Below are 24,312 nucleotides of genomic sequence, written 5' to 3' on the forward strand. Positions count from 1 at the left end.
TGCAAAAACATAAACTCTTGGCACACATGCCACGGGAGTCTCTCCATGGAGTGACTATAAGGTACCTTAACTATTGAATTGCATTGCTACCCCTATGAGACTTGCTTGAAATTAAGCATACACAATACCCAAGATTGACAATGATTTTCTCTATATGCCCAAGATTGACAATGATGCTCTCTATCCATATAGAGAGCATCATTGTGTCATTCATATATGCATTATCAAGGTTAAATATTCACTTTGCACTCTTGCATGCATGTGGCTAGAATTATATATAAGGTACCTTAACAATCGAATTGCATTGTTATCCTTATGAGACTTGTTTGAAATTAAGCTTACACAATGCCAAAGATTGACCATGTTGCTCTCTATCAATAGTCCTCATTTTATATATGCATTAACATGGTCAAATGTTCACTTTGCACTCTCACATGCATGTGGCTAGGTTTATATATAGCTAGATGCTAAGCATTGGTAGTACCATGTGCCTTGTTGCCTTATTCCAAGAGGGAATCATTGTCACCAAATTTTGCATAATTTTCTTAGATCCTTATCCGGCTAGTTATTGACACTTTAGTTACATGTTGATTCTACTCCATGTGGAACTCATGCATATTGTCATTTGGTAGGAAGCAACCTACTACGGCCAATTCTAGTTGTGAAGTTGATGATATAACAAATTCTCATGATATGTGTGTAGCTTAAATACTTTATGATCAACTTTAGTTTTTGTTGATAAGAGTTGACCATCACTATCTTCAAAAACAATAGAAGATATAAGGAGCCCAATGTTTGATGCTCACTGTATTAGTACACTTGCAAACAAATATATATAGCAATGATTTCACATGTCGGCTACAATGTAGCATAGCTTTATGATATTGTCAAGATTGAATTTCAATCTAACCATTGATCTGAAGTGCATCATCCTCACATGTAGAGCATAAGTTTCTTTCAATCACACAAGTGTGAAAACCATGGCAAGTCAAATATGCATGTCACTCTGTTTCAAACATGAAGATGACTTCTTAGCACAATTTGTGGCCCTTTTTGAACAATACCACAAAGCTGAAAGGGCTAGGGTCATTTTCCAACCATATCAAATTTCACCCATAGAAGTTTTCAAAGCCAAAAAATTCTCATTATTGCCATCACTGAGGAAGTCGAAGCGAAGTCTCTTAGAATATATGCATCTTTTGACCATAAGATTTTACAACAAGGCTAGCATTGTAATGTTCAATAATTATTTGCTCTTCCGCTTGTGATCCCTAATTGTATTGATGAGATTTTTCCGAAAGATAAAATTGCACAAAGACCTTGTGTCAATTGTGACAATTGCATCGTAATTGAGATTCTTAGTTTTTTTCCCATTGCTTCCTTATATGTATTGCAACCATTCAACTTCTTGCTTTGTGTCCCATGAAAACAAGCAATCTCTTATCACACATGCTAGAACTATCCAAAGCATAAAAAATCCAATGCATAAGGTGTAGCTAAAGCACCAAAATTATTCTTACTATATAGAGGTGCATGCAATTTACTGACAACAAATTGTGCACCCACTATGCGCCAGACATTTTGCATAGCCGTTGACTCACTAACTTCTAGTCTCTCTACATTACGTACATCAATGTATGTAATGCAATGCTTTTTCTATAGTAGGATGTGCGGTGCCCTGCAAAAATTGTGCATACCTTGGCAATCAAGTCATATGCACCAACCATGGCAAAGCAAGAGGAGTCATGCACACCTCCACAACCATAGTGCTATGCATGCATGGGAGGTAGAGATGAGAGACATAGAGGAGAGGAAAAGAGAGGCACAAGCACTGGGTAAAATCTCCTTCCATGTAGAGGTGAGCGTCTTCCTTCTACATATGTTTCATGTATAGATGAATATTCGAGCGCAAAAATACATACTCCACTGTGGATAAAAGTAGGAATTGTCTTTATATTGTATTCACAATAGAAGTATACCTTCTCTAAGAATAATTAGTACATGCTATCTGCATATATATCTAAAGCCATGGCCATCACATCCTGCATATAGCCACTCATCGATTTGCTAAACAACACCACTATACCATGTGATCCAAATAATCATATCAATCATCAATGCACCATTAATAAAACCAAATCCAATTATAAATGCTTGATGACTGATTTCCATTACATACCCTGACATTAAATGTGAATTGTCCTCAAAGGGAATATAATGGATCCTTTTCTTCTGAAATCTTATTTTTTTTGGACTTGAGAAACAATATCCTTTTGTAAATTTGTTCTCTACACTTTGAGAAATTCAAATGTTTATCTATTGAACTCAGATGATGCACAAGTTATGTAGGGGTAGCCCCTCAAGTGTGTATGCAACAAGCCTCTTAGGAGAGCCTAATATTGTCTTCTTATCATCTTATTTTGTGCATTGGTCATGCATACACATTGACCACATTATGTAAATGACTATACAAAGATTATGGTTTTATGCACAATTTTGATTTGTCAGGTTGATGGTAGCATGGTATATGACACTTTTGTTCCTTATGGCTCTATAGGGATATGGTGAGATCCCACAAGCATTGTGTACCTTCCTATCTTGGTCATAGGCTTCGTTGGGAAGCCATATATAGCTAGTGGCATTGTGTCTCAAGTAGTACAACCCCCTTGTTGAGTCTTGATAGGTGCAATTATTGCTATGTGAGTGTGTAGGGATGATTTGTGGCCATGGATTGAGGGAAGTCTCTTATGCAATATCTCCAAAGCTACTTTACCCTTGATTTATTTATTTGAGACAAGTTGAGCATGTCCCTCACTTGTGCAATTTCATAACGTGTGATGCATGATTACTTCGTTAGTTATACTCTCACATTCAAAAATCTCTCACCTCTTTTATCTACGTGGTTGGCATTTTCAATGGTAGTGGCCCATCCTGGTTTTTCCTTGCTAACTTGTGGCATACATGCATTTGATTGGGAGTTTTTCTCAATCCACTTGTGGCCTCTTTTATAATCGCAATAACTTAGTGCTAGTGTATGTACGTAGTCTATCATTTCTAGTAGCTTTCTTATTCATCTTCACAACACCATATATCTATGTGGATATTATCTACTTGCAGTGTCCTTTCCCCCCGGCAAATTGGAGGTCATTGTGGAGCACCCCCTCCACATGGGTGGAATTCAAAGCTGTCACCAAAGCATTGACCATTGATAGTGCATGGTTGATCAAGCTAGTGAATTGCTTCGGTGCTAGTGTATGTACATGGCCTTCTTTTTCTTTTTCTTCTTCTTCTTCTTCTTCTCCTCATTAGAGATGGCACGGAGGGTCACAAATGTGCCATTTGGTTTGGGTTCTGATTCAATGCTGTTGCCAAGGCTGCCTCTATTTAGGAAGGTAGGAGATCCCTTGGATGTAAGCTTTGTATGTGAAGCCATACGACCCTTCACCCAGATTTTTCCCCAAAATAAGGGCCTTTGATGGGCAGCTACAGGAAACATTCTGCACCATGCGGGGCAATGAAAAAGAGACAGCTCGGATGACAACAAACCTAGCCAAATGAACAATCACTCGTCTGCCAAGGCCTTGCAAATTATTGGATTAACAATCAATCAACTGTTTAGCCAAGTGATCGCCCCAAGTAGTCGATTATTATTCACTACAAACCCTAAACATATCACTACAATAATAAATTTTAAAAAAAGAAAAAAAGGAAAACGTAAGTCAACTAATAAAAATTGAACAAGAAAAAGATTGAACCCAAACATCAACAAGAGGCTTTTTTTTTTTTATTTGTTTTCTTCTCTTTGTGTGCACGTGTGTGTGTACGCGTGCACGTCAGCATTCGGTGACAAGGTTGTGGTGGGGATTAGTGCCTCGTAGGGTAGGGTATGGTGTGTGCCGAGGGTGACAAGGTTGTGGTGGGGATTAGTGCCTCGTAGGGTAGGGTATGGTGCGTGTACGAGGCAGGGTATGGTGCGTGCTGAGGGTGATAAGGTTGTGGTGGGGATTAGTGCCTCCTAGGGTAGGGTATGGTGCGTGCCGAGGATGATATGCAGCAGGATTGGTGGAGTTTGTTAATTGCCCGCTGGGATTTACATGTTTCTTGATGGGTTGCTTCTAGGTTACCATGTCATTCAATAGAGTTCCAGAGATGTGATCTATGATCTTTGTGAACAACCTATTGCTGTGATCACACAAAAAACCCTCATGATCATATGAATTTGAAATTCTTGGTTGCCATTAATGAGATACATGAACCGACATATATATTTATTTATATCTTTATACACCCCCACACACACATGCACGCACGCACGCAAGCGCGCGTGCACACACACACACACACACACACACATATAAAGTACCAAATTAATATATATAAACTAGGCCATGAATGACAAAATGATAAAAGTCTTTACATTTTTGTTTTTACGGCTCATTCTTGGAAGTTTTACTCATTCTTTCCTCTCTTATCTTCGTTCTGAGTTTCAATGACTTTTTTTTTCTCATGCCATCCTTCCAGCATCCTAACCTCTTGTGATAACCTTTTAGAATATGAAACCTTTCCTCGTGCTCTCCTTCACCCGTTCCTCCTCTCTTACCTTTGTTCTAGATAGTCATTTTGTCCTCTCTAATCTTTGAGTTTCAATCGCTTCCTTTTTCTCTTGTCGTCCTTCGAGAAACATAACCTCTCCTAGGAGCGTAACCTTTTAGAATATCAAAGACGATGGACTCTGAAAACCTATGCCTTTTCACGTAAATGACTTGGTAACCATGCTTCCATTTTGAAAAGGTGTACACACACAAAGTGACGAGAACCAAATGTGATAAAGTGAAAAACGACTAGAAATTTTGTATTCTTGCATTCAATGTGACTGACACTAGATGGTTAACAAGAGTCTAACATGTCTATTTGGTCAAGGACATGGTGTTTCACACATGGGTTGGTGACAAAAAACACTAAAAATGTGGTATAATGGTTTGTGTTTTCTTTGTCCAATAAGGAAACACCTCTACATCTTACTTAGATCTGAGGAAGCAATGACTCATTACTTATATATGATCTCGTAATTGGAACTATGTTGTAGATTGTTTGTTGTGCTACTGGGACAATTGTACTATTAGGCTATTGAAAATATCTTATTACAATGTATGCTATTGCATGAGAGTGATGTTGTTATAAAAGAAAATTCCGATGTGGTGTGACAAGAGGCCACTTATTCATTCTTCTCAATAGGATAGCATGCCTTTGCATAAAGTGCCTCTAGTTGGCCCCTGACATAATTGGGATACAATTAGCTGAACCCTCCCTAAATACAATTTATGTGGATATTCACAAAGATGGACAATCTCCATCCCAAAGATCCGAATGAAATGTTAGCCACAATGAAATGTTAGCCACACTAGTGGTGTTGTGAGTCTATTGTATAGCCTTTATGATGGCAATCACGTTAATAGATTTCAAAATCCAAACCTAATATTCATTGAATTCTTCTACAACTCTCACACAACGGTCCAAGCACCAATGAAATGAACTCATGATTAAATTCCTCTCTCCCGCTCACATGGCTCTCTCTTATCATCACTAAAGAATTTGTGTAAGATACTTTACCAATCGGCTAGGGAATAGGAGGTAGCATAGAGACGGCCATCATGCTCCCTAATGTTCTTGGTATGTGTCACTATCAATATGGGCCTCATATATCTCTCCCACACTCAATCTTGTATATACTATTCATAATATTTATATTTATATATATTTATATTTATATATATATATTTATATTTATATATATATATATATATAGAGAGAGAGAGAGAGCTTCCAACTATCAAGCTTCTTTCTCTCTCTATGTGTGTGTGTGTGTACTACATGTGCCCGTGTACGTGTGTGTGTGTGTGTGTGTGTGTGTGTGTGTGTGCATGTGTGTATTGTTATATTAAGATAATATTTATGGACAAAAAACCATATTGTCCAAAAGACAACTCGATTTAGACATTAGGAAGGTGGTTTGCATAAAATTATTTTGTATTTGTCTTACTTTTGTACAATTTGATTGAAATAAAGTAACATTCCTATTATCCTATACATAAGGACTACACCAATTTAGAAAAATGAAACAAGCCTTCATCTCCAATGCTGGACTACAACAAAGCTAAACATCTTTAACACTAGGTTGGTAATGGGACACTTTTATGTCCTGTTAAGTGACCATTTTCCTTGAATTATGTCAAGAGTTTCAACATGGATTTTGAGGTGCTATCTGTCTAGAAAGTTGTCTCATGAGCTGAAAAAAACTCGACATTTTATTGGAATATCAATTCCATCTTTAACCTTGTCCTTGCACAACATTTCACAACCTAAACTGTGTGAAAAAACGGGTCCTGTTTTTGGCTTTTTTCAACTTTTTGCAACTATACCACTCTAGAATTCATGTTTGTGAGGTCTATAATGCTAGAGATCTATCTTGAGTAGTCCTCAACATGTCTTGATGCTTCTAGGGAGAAATAAATATTAAAGTTGTAAGTTATGACCAAATTACAAAAATTGTCAAATCCTGTTTTTTAGCCAATTTTAGCTCTTCTATGATTTTTTTGGTGGCTTTCATGATATCCAAATGCAATTTTGATTTTCTATGTGGCATATTGTAACATAAAGCTAATATTCCTTGAGTTTTGGGGCACCTAATACCCTATTTTGCATAGGAGACAACGATGGTTGATTTTTTGAATTATAGAAGAAAACGAAACATTCTAGTATATCAAGTATAGCTTTTTCAATATTGTTAGTTTCTTGTGACAACTACATGTATTTTGTAGGTAGTAACCATATCTAGTCATAAGGATCAAATTTGGCTAGATATTGAATATTTTCTATGGGATTCTACAACTCATAATGTTGAACCCAGTTTTTTCATGTTTGCTGTATTTAGCACTTCATCTTTGTCCCCAAGATTCCCCTTGGTAAGAGATGTATTATTCATTTGACATGCTCCATGGCTCCTTATGAACCTAAAGGACAATAGGGAACTAAGAAAACATGCATATATTATTTGTATTGAGCGTGGCTATAGAAACTTTGATGATAGGTTTGCAGAATGGTAAAAATTCAACTTTTTTGTACCTATTTCTTTTGGCAAAACAAAAAATAGTGAGTGAGAAGCAATCATATGTTCTGATCACCAACCCATTGAAGTTAACTAGGGAATTTATCTCAAGTCCTACAAAAATCCCTAATCTTATTTTTATGCAACAAAACGTAAGATATGATTGTTTTGATGAAAATGTACTGGTCCATCAACTTTAGAGGCTTGGTGTGACCAAAAGATGAGAAATTTTACAAGTTTCTTATTTTTTCCATGTGTAGTAGGCCTTGAACTGTAACCTCATGAAAGGATTTTACAAAATGATTGGATCTACTATGGTTTTGGAGGTTTTTTTCAAAACCCTGAAAGGACACTTTTATGTCCTGTTAGGTTACCAACCTAGTGACAACACATTTATTGGCCTTGGGATACGTTTAATAGGTATCAAAGAGCCTATCAATTGTTATCCTTGACCTACTTAAAGATAATTAGAATACCTACTATCCTAACAAATGAGAAAGTTCTTTTTTGATCTTTTAAGCTTTTTTAAAAAAAGTTACTTTGCCTCTTGATTACCAAAAGGTCAACAACCCTTTTGATGGAGGATGGCAACAAGTGTTTAAATGAAAAATACAGAATTTTCTTATTTTGATCCCATCTTTTAAAAAACCATCCTTTCCTTCGAAGTTTACTGCACATTCTGAAAAAGTATAATTGATGTTCTCCATAGAAGCTTGGAACTTATTTATGTATCTTTTATACACTATATAATCCAAGTAACCAACCCAATCACAAGATGTACTCTATCCTTCTTAGAAATAAGGTTCTAAGCTTGTTATTTCATTATTAAATTTTCAAAAGCAAGAAACTTCTATTTTTGCCAATAAATTTTTCCAAGGCATCATTTTATGGAATATGATAAGTAAAAATTTTTGTTTATCATCCTCAAACTATAAACACATAAATCATCTCTAATAGAGCCAACAGATCCTTTGTAGTGTGAAAAACCAAGTAGGGAGGCTCCTTTTACAAAAACAGTAATCATCTAGCAAATTTCACCCCATAGCCAATTAGCAACCCCAAAATATCATTTATAATTTAGAACCTCAAGAAGCCTGTAGCCCAAGTAATGTGAAGCCACAAGGGAACCTTTGCTTCATCAAAAAGTTCAAAAATTATCAAATCATTTATCCTTTATCAAAATTTATCAGTAAACTTCTAGAGAGACATGAGAAAAATCTTTTTGAAGCTAGATCCAACGTTTAAGGGACTTGCAAAAAAAGGACAATGTAGGAAAACTTTAACCATCAAATGAGGTTAAGTGGGGCCAACATGCGAGCATGAGCAAGACAAAAATGCCAAAATTGGTGTTCCAAGATTAGGAATTTTAGAAATGTAAGGAAGAGACCAAGCTATGAGCCAAGCTAATTTCCCTAAAGAAGCAAAGCAAACATCTTTTACTCAATCTAATTTATGTAAGGTAATCCACTCTAAGTGGGACATAAAAAAAATTGTCAGGTCAAAGCTAATCAAATCTTTAACAACATGTCAAAGCCAATACAAGGTAGTAGTGATAATATTGGAAGCTTATAAGAAATCATACAAATGCAAAGAGAAGTGCCCATTCTTAGATAAGAAACTAGATAACATGCTGCTCATTCAATTCTGTAAATACTAGCAGAATAATAAAGCCTACTTAAATCATTATGCCCCCTTTCAATGAGCAAGGATTTAGATTTGTAAAAACAAAGCAAAATGTGATTTCAAAAGTCCCACATTGAAAAACCAATCTTAAAAAATGCATTAGGTTATGATTATAAGCGTAGAAGTCTATTTGTATAGAGAACCAAATAGGCTAGCACATCGATGGTGAAACTAAAGCATTAGAGTAGTGAGGTCAAGCTTAGTAGTTAGCACAATCAAGGTGGGAGAATCACCATTAAATCCACCAAAACAATAATTTTTATTCACTAAGAAGTCAAGACCTATCAACAAGTTTTAAATCATCTCTATGAGCAAAAATACAAGTTTTAAATCATCTCTATGAGCAAAAACACAAGTCCAAATTCATTATGAGGTAGCTAAGAAACCTTGAACATATGAGTTTAGTAGGTTTTCAATATTGAAGAACTTGATATAAAAGCCAATAGTATCAATGAATACTAAACAATTTAGTGAGAAGAAACATCATGAAGTGTTTCTTGCAACTACCAAGAAATTCAACTAGGCAACTAATGCACAAAATCGCAATACAAAGAAGATTTCCACCAAGTATAATATCCCAACTAAGTTCTATGTAGAGTCAACAAGGTAGTTGAACAAAACTTTAGCCCGAGGAACAAGGTAAAACATAAATTATCAACCAATAGAAGGACCAATAGTTCTAAAGTAACAACATGCTACTAGAAGGACGTAATTCTTTGGCAAGAGTTTTTCGGCGAGAACTTTTTTGGAATCCGGTGGGCAGATTTCAAAAAGATTATTTTCCTCTCTTCTCAACTTTATTCTCTCTCTTGATCCTCCGTTGTCTCCTTTTCCTCTCTCTCTCTCTCTCTCTCTCTCTCTCTCTCTCTCTCTCTCTCTCTCTCTCTCTCTCTCTCTCACACACACACACACACACACACACACACACACACACACGTGTGTGTGCTTTGCCGATGGTTGTAGGTGTGTCAAAAAAAGGGATAAATGGTTCAACCATTCTACCACCCAAGCTTGGTAGATGGGTTTAAGGTATTTCCATCTTAAATAACCTATCTTGAGTTCAACTCTCCTTGTTGGATAGATTCAAGGTCTCTTCGGTTAGTTTCCTACAACGCTTGATCAATCTGCTTCTTCTTCTCCATCATCATTTGCTTCTCTCTCTCTCTCTCTCTCTCTCTCTCTCTCTCTCTCTCTCTCTCTCTCTCTCTAACATTTATAATCTATAAATCTCTCTCTATACTATCCTTTCACTCATACATGTGACTTGTCTTCTGTCATGTTGTGATATATGTTGGGCAACAAGCTTAACCACCAATGTGATAAGTGTCCTTCTATTTTGTCACACTTGTGAGCACTCATACAGATGCACATTTGTATACAAACACAAAAAATATACCCATAGTAGAGCACACACACTCTTTTTAAACATCATGCTATACACCGTGCAACATGATAAGCCATCAATCAGGCAATGATCCATGTAAAAATGTTCGCAACAAATCAATTTTATGGTTAACACTCCATAATAATGAAACTCGATTTTGAACAACATTTAGGGATTGCAATAAAACAACCATAGACTTAAAACTACAATAAGATAGATATGGAAAAAAAAAAGTACAATATGCTAATATGGTGTCAAGGCCCTAATGCTCTAACGTTAGTGAGGAAAGGTGAGATCTAGTTGTTGTTGTTGGTTCCATTGTCTTGTCCTTTCACAACAATGTATGCCATCCACACTTCTACCCAAGCCTCCACATGTTGTTTGAAGGATGCACACTCGTGTGGGGTGCAAAAACCATGTTCCCCCCAAATCATGTTTTCTTTGTTGGCTAGTGCGACAACTTGCTTGATATCCCTTCGGTTGGATGTGCATTGAAATCAAGGTCTTGCATGGCGTTGAATATGGAGCTTGTGGCCTTGTTGACTACAGGGAAAGCATTCGTGTGGTTGTGTGCACTCTGTGCTGTGAATACAAAATTCATAGCATATACATTGTTGAGAATGTAATTGGGCATGTACACTATTGAGAATGTAATTGGCGTGCACATTGTTGATGTGTCAACACAGGGTATATGCTATGAGTTTTATTTTTGGACAAATCTCTCTCTAAAAGTTTGTGGTGCTAGTCAAAGATGACACATTCTCAAATTCAAGTGGCATGGCTTCTCCCTTGGTAGACGTTCCCTACATAGACCTTACTAGTCCAAACAAGGAACAACTCTTTGGAGAGAAAGCATTGTAAAACTCTATCGAGGTAAGAAGTTCAAATAGTATTTTGTCATTTTTTAATGCAATGACAAAGCCCAACACCTTGAAAAAGCTTATTTCAAAGATAGTGGAAATCAAGCAAGTGTCAAAAATACCAAAAGTGTACAATGGTAACATGGTGTTTGAGTTTTCATCAACCCTAGGAAAGGTTCATCCAATCGATGGTATGGAACATAAGTATGATCCAAACCATTGGACCAAATTGCAAACCTCAAATATCACATTTTTTGGAGTGTGTCACAAAAGTCAGTGTGTAGGTGCTCGAAAGTGTCTAAGTGAAAGTTGTCCCAAATTGGTTAATTTTGGGAAGTCAAACACAACATATTTCAATGGTAGCATGCTAAAATTACCTAGCATGGGTGAGTTTTGCGATGGACTTGGTGGCAGGATTACTTGCCACTATTACGGTCAACCGCCCATTTGTTTGGGTACAAGTGATTGCTTCGTATTATGTCATGCCAAGGGATGAGAGCATGAGCAGATTAATGGTACATCAAGGAATGCACCAACATGACATGAGGGATGGTTCATTGAAATGGCTCACCAATAAAACCAAAGGAATGGTTGCATGAGTTCTCAATGTGGATAGACGTGAAGGTGCAAGAAAGGTACAAATGTGTGTGGCAAAGGAAATTGTGACCACAACAACTTTGATGCAAGGGGGGGGGGGACTCTAACCATGTACTTGGTGAGCAAGAATTTCTAAATGTTGCTGAGGCAATGAATCCCTTGGTGGAGAACAATTGGTGAGGATTCCATGTTTCTCTTGTTTGGGCATAATATTTCAAAGTAATTTAACTCTGAAATACAAGTTTTGAAGATCCATGGCTGCAACTAGACATGGACCAACAAAGGAGAGCTTTGGTGTGGACTCCTTGCTACGGCCAAAAAGAGATTGCGCATATGATTTTTTTCACAAAAGCAGGTTTGTTGGAAAAGGAGCGAAAGGGGAGCGGTGCTTTGTGTTCAAGATGTCTACACTTGACCCTGCATGTGGATTGGATTTGGTTAATCGAATACAACAAAGTGGACCTGGAGATCTTCGGTATGCTTGGGTGCAGTTTGATCACACTCACCGAGTGGCGAATTGGGTGACCATGGTAGGCCACATTTATGATCTAGGGTTTGTTGTCTTAAGAACGTATTTCTAAATTTTGGCATATCGTAAGAAACAACCAACAACATGCTTACTAATGTGCTTGTCTTATGTTGTAGCATGCAAGATCTCCTCACTATTGCAACTTGTGAGATGAAAGAGGAAGACATGGAAGCACAAATTCTTTTCTAGCAGTGCATAAATGAAGTTATGGAGGGTCATAGATGTGAGAGAGCGGATCCCCATGGATTCATACGAACGAAGATCAAACCAATTGGAATGTAGTTGGCACCTTGTTCAATGGTGGCAAAGACAATGTTTTACAACATCAAGAGAGATCTTGCCTTTTTCATTTGGAAACAAAGCATGGTGACACATACCACAAAGTACATTGTCTCTTCATCTCGACAAACTCACAAAGGCATGTGCAAAAAGTGGCATCTAGCCCCCTCTAAAGAGACAGCTGCAGCAGAGTCTCATCTCCTTTGACAATGGTGGACAAATGAAAATTGCATGGATAAAAATATCACTGCAATCGACTTTTGCTTGAGTTGGTGGGAGGTGCGTATTTCACATTGGGGGAGGATCATGACAAAAATAGAGTTCAGTGTTGATGGGGCAAACACTCCCTTGGCCAAGAGCAAGCATGGTAGCTGTCTTGCAGGCGAAGGTTTTTAAAAAAATCTCACTGTATGATGCATGTACTTTAGATATGGCGAAGGTAAAACTACAAAGCATGAAGCCAGTTTCTTACTCTCAAGGTAAACATATTGGAAAGGGTACTTCACTAGAGAGGCTCAAGGAAAGAGTTTCCTCTAGTCCAACACAAGTGATAAGAGTAGTAATGAGGCTACATCTGGAACACCCATGTATAAGGTTCGCATCCCTCTTGAAGAAGACAAAGAAACCATTTGGCAAAAGCAAGGGCCATCGGTTGTGATTGATGTTGAGGAGGAATCAACACATAGGCCATAGTACAATGCAAAAACACAAGACCGCACAACACATGGAAGGCCAGAGTACAATGCAAAAACACGAGACTGCACAACACATGGAAGGCCAAGGAAGATCATTTTCATGGAAAATTCACGAGTAATAGATAGGAGTGAGAATTCCAAAGAGAAGATGAAGTTTTGTGTTTTGAAACAAAATGTCAATGAAACTATGTGGGCAATCAAAAGAACCCCTCTCAAAAATTGTGTGACGTGTAGTGGCACCCCCAGCGGTGGAAAAAGATGTGGACAAGATATTGTTAGTAAAGGGAATCTTGCACCATCCTTTAAGGGGTATAGAAACCATGCAAATGGGCTACTCAGATAGTGGTTTTGGTTCTTGCTAGGTGATGGATGATAATATAGAACCAAGGCCAGGTCCTCCTCCAACAACTTGGCTGGTTGATCTAGTAACAAATCTCATTGATGAAGAAGTTGAGGTACTACTCAAAGGAGGATTTCAAGTGGAGACAATTAGAAAAGATCGAGAGAGTGCAGCAATAGTGCAAACTCGTCCCAGGGGTGGAGGTGATTCCTCTTCTGCTTCAATAAAAGCAGGTAGCAGTGGTTCAATACTAAGAAATGGTATAAGAGTCAAATTTTGGACTTCCATTTTAGAGGAGGCAGCTAAGAAAATTGATCTCGCTCTTTGTTTAAAGGCTAAGGTGATTGAAGAGAAATGCATTGTAGACAAAGCACATGAAGTCTTCAAGGTTGAGCATTACATAGTATATGGGACATTTGGGGGTGTATGAGATGCACATCAAGGATGAACCCTATAGGGAGGCCAAGAAAAACACTTATTTGACTTGCAAGAACTTGTACTTCTTTTCTTGAGAGTTCTTGGATTGAGCCAAAATGAAAACATGTTCATACATCAACCCATGCTAAACAAAGTACATGTCTACAATGCTCTTATCCGTGAACACACATATCCAAACTTAGAGTAAATCCCATGATTGTACAATTTTGTGGCACATTTTTTGCCATGTATTATAACTGGCAAAGTTGATATAGATTGGGTAAGAATTGGACCTTTGGCAAAGATGTTTTGGATTATCTTGGTTTATAAATCTTTTAAACTCTCTTTTTGTTAGCACTAATCTTGATGTAAATTGATTTAGGTGTATACTTCTCCTTGTGTGTGTGTGTGTGTGTGTGTGTGTGTGTGTGTGTGTGTGTGTGTGTGTGTGTGTGTGTGTGTGTGTGTGTGTGTGTGTGTGTGTGTGTGTGTGTGAGAGAGAGAGAGAGAGAGAGAGAGAGAGGCCGAGGTTGACAAAGGATCAAGAGAGAAAAGAGAGGAAGAGAGAGAGAGAGGCTAAGGCCAATAGAGGGTCAAGGGAGAGAAAAAAGGAGCAAAAGAAATGGTGACGATGATCTAGGATCAAGGTGTGTTTGCCAAGGAGAAAACAGAGAGAGAGAGAGAGAGAGAGAGAGAGAGAGAGAGAGAGAGAGAGAATAAGAGAGAATAAAGTTGAGAAGAGAGGAAATAATCTTTTTGAATCTACTCGCCAAATTTCAAAAAAGCGCTCGCCAAGTGAAATATTCCCCTTACTAGAACCACTCCAAAAACTATAGTGCCATGCCGAAAGACAAATCAAGAGTAGGTAAAGTGGAAAATTATGACCAACAAAGAAAAACTACCAGAGAATCTTTTCAATACGAAGATAGTTAGAACAAAAGCTTTATGAAGAAGTCACCTTTGAAGAATACCCTTCCATTATCTCCATGATGTCAAAATATGGGTAAAACCACGACATACAGAAAGTCAGTAACCACCAAACTCTTTTCCAATTACCATTGTCAAACAATAAGCTCACCCTCTCATAGTTTCTTAGCCCATATCTGAAGAAAACACAAGGCTAATGAGTTTTCAAATACTCAAGCAATGGTGCAAGTTTCTCTGCAGCCAAAGGAGGAGCAAAGTAAAATCTCAACCTCCCCCCCCCCCCCCCCCCCCCCCCCCCCCCCCCCCCCCCCCCCCCCCCAAAAGGCTATTAGTTGGTCTAAAGGACACTTATGGGCTTGAATGCATAATGATCCTCATAATAAACTCAGCAAGCATGAGCTTGAGGCTACTAATAAACAAGGAAAAAAGAGGGCCAATTACACCAAAAAGAGTGCTTCACTCAAATGGAAGCATCTCCACTACTCAACAAATCATTAAAAGTACTTCAAATGCACCCAATGACTAAGCAAAACCTTCCATGAAGATTGGATAGTTCTTCATTTGTGCAAACAACTTTATTTTGGGGTGTACTGCACTATTTGACCAAGATGTAGAATTCAACATGGTGTCTAAAACTCTTTAGCACATATTTGGTCAACCGCCAACAAAATGGCCAAGCCTATCAAGACCACAATAGAGAACGGTGGGACAAAAAAGGAGTCGTTGACCTTGCCATTGGTTTTAATCATTATCTAGTGGTTAGTCACTTTGGGGTAATGGAAAGACCCACCTAAATGAAGAAGTGGTCATTGGTCAACAACATATGGCTCAATACCAATGCTATAAAGGGAGTATTGTGATCTTACTATCCATTCCAATTGATGCTGAGAAACTTCTACAATTACCTCTTGTGCAAGACCATCTCTTTTGATAAGGGTTTTATCAATGGCTAGTGTCCTCTCACTGATGCTACTAAGGTGAAGGAGGAAGTGTCCATCATGCAGGTGCTTACCACTTGAGTTTGGTGCATAAAATTGCAATGTGTTTAGTGCACTATCAAGTGTTGTTAAGTATGTAAAAGTGCTTAGTAGTGCTCAAACCCAAGGGATCAACCATGAAAAACTTATTGTACCACATAAGTGCTTGAACGGAGGAGGTTTTGTTAAAAAGTTAGCTAAGAGTATAAGTTACGGGTGGGATACCACTAATTTATCCATCTAAACTTACAAGTAGGGGGTAGGTTATAAGTCACACAAAAAGGGGGAGGGGGAAAGGGAAAGAATTCTAGAAGGAGACACCCGATTTTGCAAGCACATAAGGTAATATTGGTTTCTATCTACACGTTCTCCTCACATATCAATGGTCAGTGAGGTCAATGTGGTGACCATTAACTAGGTGGTCTATTATGTCCAAGTCAAATACTAAATGAGGCTATTGCTGTTATTCTCATTTCTCACATATAAACTAAAGAGGTGGTTGTTAGTGCTCCAACTATAGAGGCAAGCCTTGTCGATAAGGGTGTCACATTTGAAGAGGGAAATCTAGACCCTGAGAAGGAAGAAACACTACAATTTTTTGTAGTATAGATGTGGAAGAAGAGGAAAAGACAGGTGGAGGGTGGCCTACCCTAGGAACCCAAGATAAGTACTAACACACCTCCCCCTAAAACCCAAGCATGTAAGAAGCTTTAGCTTCTTGCAAATTTTTATTTCTTTGTCATGTTTCTTACTTTGTGTCAGCACTAAATGTATAAGTATTTTATCTCCATTTTTGTACAGTGTCTAAATTTTTGTTGTCTTGGTGGTAATTGGTGTGTTAGAAAAGCTTGAAGGGTGATGGTAGCAGTGCAATTGAGGGGTACATTTAGTAGTTTATAGCTTTCATAAGGGAGAGTGTTGGCATTAGCTTGACAGTCTAATGATGGAATGACATGGGGTGTATTTACTTGTAGAGTGATAAGAAGAGGTGGGTCAGATTCCTCATTGGAGCATGTGCTCAAATAGTTTACTTAGTGTGAGCAGGGCTTTGCAAGCTCTCTTTTCCACCTTTGCTTGTGCTTGTTTCTTCATAAGGGAATCATGTTACTTTTTGGTTTTTATCTACATGAAATTTCTAAATCATTTTTTTGGTTAGCAGCTCACCATACCTTTTAATGCATTCTCCACTACTGAAAACTTTCATGGGTATACCATTGAATGTAGACAAGGGAATCGCTCCTCCATCGGTGATTTTTGTTAAGAAGAAAGGACCTAGACCCCTAGTAGTGAGCTTGCACTGTTTAAAGTGTATAGAGGAAAACCAAGTTTCCTTTCTTGAACTCTTGGAATAGAGGTTCTATCAAACTTTCCTTTCTTCTGTGTTTATCCACATACATAGCATGGATAGCCTTGAGTTGAGTTACCTATTAGAAATGCATGAGCACTCCATTCCAAGGGAACTCCTGCTCATAAGATAGGTAGGAGAAATTCCATTGGAAGTATGGCATTAAGGACATAAAATAATTGGAATGGAATTGTTCTTACAATTATGTTTTAAGAAGCCCAGTAGGCCTTGGTAGCTATCAATTGGATTTTTCTATCTCCATCTACGGTCTTTGTGAGAGCTACAAACAATGCCTTGTTTGTAGTCTTGATTTCCCATTGTAATAATGAGGATGGTAAGGTGTTGAGAAGTTATGTGTCACAAGAAACACCTTCAAGAAAACCTTAGCCACATCATTGAGGAAAAGAACCCTGATCGCTCACAATTTTAATTGGTAGGCTGAAGCGTGCAAGATGTTTTGATAAATTAATTTGGTTGTGGTATGTGTATCTACCTTTGTGCTTGACATTTCTTCCACCCATTTTGTAAGGTAATCCATAGTGATGATTATGTATTTCTCTTTGGTATTTTTAGCTAGAGGAAGTGGCCCAACAAAATCAATGTCCCATCTTGTCACAACACAAGTGTTGATGACAGGGGTTAGGGGTTATTGGTTATAGTTGGTTGGCATGCATGCCCACTGGAAATCATCACATCAAGCTTCATAGGCATTAGAATCCATGTGTAGGGTGGGCCACCATAAGGTAGATTACAAAAGTAACCTCAACTAGAAGAAATGGTTGGATCCTACATTTACATACGCATTTTCTAAGATCACTAGATAGCATTTTTCAAGGCCTGCTAGGTGTTAACCATATGAGAGTAAATGAACACCACACAGAAGATTTACATACTTATCAAGATACGTCACTCTCTTCAAGACCATGAGCATCCTTGTTATACAAATGTCCCGCTATCAGCACATAAGAATAACTGGCCCATAAATTATGGAGCATGTGCATCAAATTTTTGAAGGACAACTATTTTGGAAAGTAGAATTACTATACTTTTGTCCCACTTTGGGACCGATACAATAGCTAAAAGTGAAGCAATATCAAAGAGTGAAGCATCTAAAAGATCGTCATTCACCCTAGTAGGATGCTTAGTTGAGGTTACTTTAGAGGGATGATCTGCACATTGGTGTTTGATTCCCTTCTTAATTGCAACCTCAAAGTCAAAATCCAACAAGATAATGAACCAACATGATATCCTACCCATGTTGCATGGATTATTGACAAAACACAAGAGGCCTTGATGGTTGATAAAAAAGAAGAACTTATTTACAAGCAAATAATGCCAACAATTTTCAACCAAATAATTCATAGAAAGCTCCTCCTATTTATTGGTTGTATAGTTTTTCTCTACTAGGTTTAGTTGCTAGCTGGCATAGGTAGCGGAAAAGTCCATGTTTTCCTCACCTAGTTGAAATAATCTACAATCAATGGCATAAGTAGTGGTATCAATATGTACATAAAATATGTTGACCCATTCAGGTGCTTCCAGGATGGCAACACACACCGGTGCCAACTTGAGATTTTCAAAAGTAGCATCACATTCTAAATTCTGTGCAAAGGAAATTAGCATATAGTATAAAGGTCAAGCTACCTCCATATGCATGTAGATAAATCTCCAGTAATAGCCACAATGGCCCATGAAGACTTGGATGTTGGGCTGGTAAGCTTATGCAAGTTTACAATAATAGATGTTTTATGAAGATCCATGGTAATTCCATGCTTTGGTACAATACGACCAAGAATTTTCCTATGCCTTACCAATAAGAAAAGAAATGCATATTTCTTCCAGAGAATAAGGAGCACACATTTTTGACAAATTTTATCCTAGACACTGACTCAAATCCTATATAGCATATTTATCCCTTTGGATCAAGAAAAATTGTGCATAGTGTGTTGTTGCAAAAATTGTGTATAAGTCAACTATTAACCTGACATAAGTCAACCAATGCATCAGTTTTGTGTTAAGTCTTGTGCAGATAAGGAGTCCAATGCATAAGTAAAGTTGGAAGCAAGCTAAAGACTACCAAGGGATCTCATGAGCTCCAAGTAACACGTCATATTTCATTCTCATATATAGTTCATGCTCTTAAGGTTAGGAGCTTTGTATAGGTCAGGGGAGAGACTACCTAGAAAATAGGTGTCATGTGTCTACTGAAGAGAGTGTAAATCAGGATAAGTTAGAGAATTTATCAACCATTTAGGAGAAGGTAGGCTCAAATACTTCATTCAAACAAACATTTACTATCCTTATGGCCGAGAGAGCACCAAGTATGAGTTATCATAGTAAGGGAGATATGATTGGTACATCTAGGAGATCAAAAGCTAGGCCGACCACACTTTACAGTTTTGTTACACTAATGGTAGAGGACCTGTAATATATGTGGATAACCATAACATATTCTTTTTTGTGAAGACTTAGAAAATCCCGAGTTTCAAGAATATGTAGAGGCTATTGACAATGGAGATTGTTACATAGATGAGAGAGGGGTTTCTTATCTTACGGTGGATAATCTTGATCTTATAGATGGAATAGGTATGACCAGAACCAAGGATAAAGTGGATGAGGGGTTAGAGAGGCTGCATTTGGAAAATGACCCGAGAGCTAAATTCATAACCATAAAAGAGATTGAGAGAGTGCTTATTGATAATCCTAGTGTGGGATTATATAAGCTATTGACCAAAGAGGGGGAAAACTATTACATCAAGGAAGACGTGAACCCAAAGGATCTTACGGACATCAAAAGGATGTACATGTACATATGTGGCACACATGGAAAGCCTTTCTTGTTGGGGAGAGCACCATTCTGTCATTTAATAGAATCAAGTGGCCAATAGAAAGCCAACACAGAGAGAGGGAAGCCTTATGGATCAAGTCACAAAAATTCCACCATACTAAAAGTTGAGTATCTACAATGGAGAAAGATACATATGGAAGTGAAGGACCCAGAGCTAGCTACTTGCAATGCCAAGGGTGATGTGTGGTCTTCAATAGAAAATCCTCTTTCAGATATGTGACAAAGATAATTGGTCACAAGACAATCTTAACAAGTTTAAGGAGAACCTTCAACTACTAAATAAATCATTGAAGACAACATGGACTGACACTCATATAATTACTCGTTACATGGTATTCTTTAGGCACTCTTGTAATTAGAAAGAACCGTGTGAGTGTTTAATTTTCTTAATAGCTTGCTTTCTTACCATATACATGTGGTAGTGATGTGTGTAAACACACTATGACCGCCGGGGCATTTTTTCCCTCTTTAGGAGGTTTTTTTCCCTCGTGCATTGTATATATGCCCATCACTCTAGGGCTATCTATCTTTCCATTGCAAACTAAGTAACACACTCTCTATTGTGTGCCTTGCGCTTCCTTCGTCTTCTCCAAGCTGTGTGTGTTTCTCTGCAACCCTAATTCCAACAATTGGTATCAGAGCATGTTGCATCCTCCCGGGCTTAGTCACCAATAGCTCCAACACACGCCTGCTCACTTTCTCCAATTTTAGTGAGCTTTGGCGAGCGTTCGCAGGTCGATAAAATTTTTGGGTGTGCTCGTAGAGCTCAGTCTACTTAGATTTCTGATTTGGGCTCATTTCGGCCTCCGTTTCCACTACAGATAGGTCTGCACATGCAATTTTGTCATTTAGTGTAGAATTTTTGTCAATGCCGTTTTCTGTATAACAGGTCGTATACAGTCTACTACGGATTGTGCTTTATAGTACATGCTGGTCTCACTCAGTTTCTCCCCATATTGGCAGTTTTCACATCAGGTGAAGACATTTTCCATGGCTGACAACAACACAGATGTGTTCAAGATGTTTGCTGTTGAGGGCAGGTTGGATGAGGACAATTAACCTATGTGGTCTTACATGATGCAACATGTTCTTGTGTCAAAGGAAATCTAGAATATTGTGCATGGCATTGATGTACGTCCTGGTTTTGAGGATGTAGGAGATGTTGAGGATGTTGCAGGTCTTGCTGCAAGGATTGCTGCTATTAGAGTTGTTTTGTCTATGAAAAAACAAGCTCGTTGGGATATAAAGGATGCACATGCTCATGTGTTGATTGCATTTTTTGTGAATCACACCATTACTCCTCACATTCGTTCAACAAAATCTGCAAAACAGGCTTGGGATATTCTAGCAGGTCTTTATACAAGCCGCAATGAGGCTAAAATTGCTTTGTTGCGTAAAGAGCTGGAATCGAAGATTATGCATGAGGAAGATGATATGGATACTTTCCTTGCTGGTGTCAAGGATATCAATGAGCAACTTATTTTTGCAGGTGAAGTCATTTCAGACAGTTCCCTTGTGCAGACTGTTCTTGATGCCTTACCAGATTCTTACCAGACTTTTGCTAGTACTTGGAGACTTATGACCCAAGGAAATCTTGAAGTTGTCAAGTTTGATGCATTATGCACATTGCTATTGTAAGAGTCACTTTCTAGAAAAAATAGGACTAGGCAGCATGCAGTTGAACAGGCTTTTATTGCTTCTCAAAGAAAGGATGGTAGCAGCAATGCAGCCATCTCTTATGTTTCTGTTGCGAGTGGAAAAATTTCTGTTCCTAATGCTTTTGCTGACAGCAATTTGTCTAGAAATTCTGGTGACAAGGGAAAAAAGAAGATGTGTTGCCATTATTGTAAAGCTAATGATCACTTGATCAATGAGTGTCCTAAGTTGAGGCCAAAGTGGCTAAGAAGAAAGAGGGTGGTTCCACTGCAAATGCTGGTTCCACTACAAATGAAGCCATTGTTGAGTCTTCTGTGAAACGAGACTGTGATGCTGATGTTGATGCAGAATGGGCTTTTAGTGCAGAGTGCACTTATAATATTGTTGTCCATGATGCATGCGTGTCGGTTGTTGTAGGTTCACATGTGTGGTATTTCAACAGTGGTGCTACAAAGCACATTACCTCACATCGTGAATTGTTCACGTCTCTCGATTCTGTCCCTCACGGGAGTTCAGTCACTTGTGCCAACAATGCCTCTTATCCGGTTTAGGGAGTTGGAAAGATTGTGCTTACTACTGCAAATGGCAGTTCTTTCCCACTTGTTGATGCACTTTATGTACCTGGGATCAAGAAGAATCTTTTTTCTGTATCTCCACTTGCTAGACTTGGACTTGTAGTCAAATTTGTGGATGACAAATGTATAGTTCATGATCTCAATTTTGGTGATGAGATTGTTGCATCTTGCCTTTTGTGCCATGGGTTGTATAAGCTCACTTTGTATGACAAGTGTGGACAAAATTTTGCAAATGCAGTTGCAGATTCAAGTGTTGTTTCAGATGCAAAACTGTGACATGCTCGTTTTGGGCAATTGAATTTTTCCAGTTTGCTATGTTTGCAAAACTTCTTGATGAGATATGCAGGTCTACGATTAGAGTGCATCTTAGTGAGTCGGTGTACTTTTCCATGTTGGAATGTGAGGCTGCTCGTGCTTTATGGTAGAAATTATGTGACATTTACAAAAAGGATACGACTAGCAACAAAGTTTTCATGATGCAAAAAATTTTCAACCTTCGTATGAAAGAGTCAGTTAGCATTGCCAGCCATATCAATGATTTTGATTCTCTTTTTGCCAAGATTCGTGCACAGCACATGACCATTAATGATGAGATAAAAGCAATCTTTTTGCTTTGTTCGTTGCCACCCTCTTGGGATATCTTTTACACAGCTGTTAGTAACTCTTCTCCTAATGGTACGCTAAAATACGATGATGTTACTAGTGCACTTTTTTCAGAGGAGATGGTCTAAAGATCGTGCCTAGGTCGCATTATGGTGAAGATCATTATATGCAAAGGGATGATAAGCAACATAAGGACCGTTTTTTGCAACGTGAGTCCAAGAAAGAGGGCAATAGAGATGTATCAAAGGGTAGATCAAAGTCTCATGGTCGCCGCAATGTTCAATGCCATTATTTTAATAAGTTTGGTCACATAAAGAAGGATTGTTATGCTTGGAAGCGTGACAAAGATAAGGGAAAAGGTAAAGGCAAAGAGATTGATGATAAAGAGGAGAAACCAAAGAGTTCGGTTAAGATTGAAGAACTGAACATAGTTCAGGATGACAGTGATGCGCAAGACATTAATATGTTGACTGAAAATAATGATGTCTTTTATGATGCACATGAAACTCTATCTTTGTAGAGTTCTATGCCAGCAGAACTCCTTGTTAGTGGTGAAGTATCCAATACATGGATTCTTGATTCGGGTGCTTTGTTGCATGTCACACCTCATAGGCATTGGTTTACTACATATGAGGAAACCATTGGCTCTGTTACACTTGGTGAAAGTTACTCTTGTGACATTGCTGGTGTAGGTGATATTGCCATGGCTATGGAAAATGGAGTGAAGTTTATCATCCATAATGTGCGTCATGTTCCAGCCTTGACATGCAATCTGATTTCGGTTGGATGTCTTGATGACTTGGGTTACAAAGTCACTTTTCATTAGTAGTCCTAGAGTGTTGCGAAGGGTCATCTTATTATAGCCCATTGTTCTAAAGTTGGTTCACTTTACCCTCTTTATGTATCTGACAAAAAAAGTGTTCTTTCTGTAACCGAGTTGCCAACCGCGAGCTTCCAACCGTCGCTTTGTGGCATAGCCGGCTAGGACATATGTTAAAGAAGGGAATGGAGACACTCTCTCGTTTGGGATACTTACCGTCTTTGTCATTTTTTGTGGACACATTGTACACATTCTTTTGAAAAAGAAAGAAAACCCTTAGAGCTTGTGCACAATGATTTATGTGGGCCTATGCCTTCTAAATACCATGGTGGTGCGGCCTATTATGCTACATTCATTGACGATGCAACAAGACATGTTTGGGTCTACGCCATGAAGTCTAAAGATGAGACCTTTTCTTGGATTCAAGAAGTTCTTATCTAGTGTTGAAACTCAGTCTGAACATAAGTTGAAATCTTTGTACTCAGATAATGGTGGAGAATATGTCTCCAAAGAGTTTTCGGACTTTTTGCTCAAGTAGGGGAATTAAGCGTGAGTTTACAAATACTTATACCCGTGCACAAAATGGTGTTGCAAAACGAATGAATAGGACCATCCAAGAGCGGATTATGTCTATGCTATCACAAGCTAATTTATCGCAAACGTTTTGGATTG

This window comes from Adiantum capillus-veneris, chromosome 24 (assembly GCF_014529385.1).
Source record: "Adiantum capillus-veneris isolate H3 chromosome 24, ASM1452938v2, whole genome shotgun sequence".
Classification (NCBI taxonomy): Eukaryota; Viridiplantae; Streptophyta; class Polypodiopsida; order Polypodiales; family Pteridaceae; genus Adiantum; species Adiantum capillus-veneris.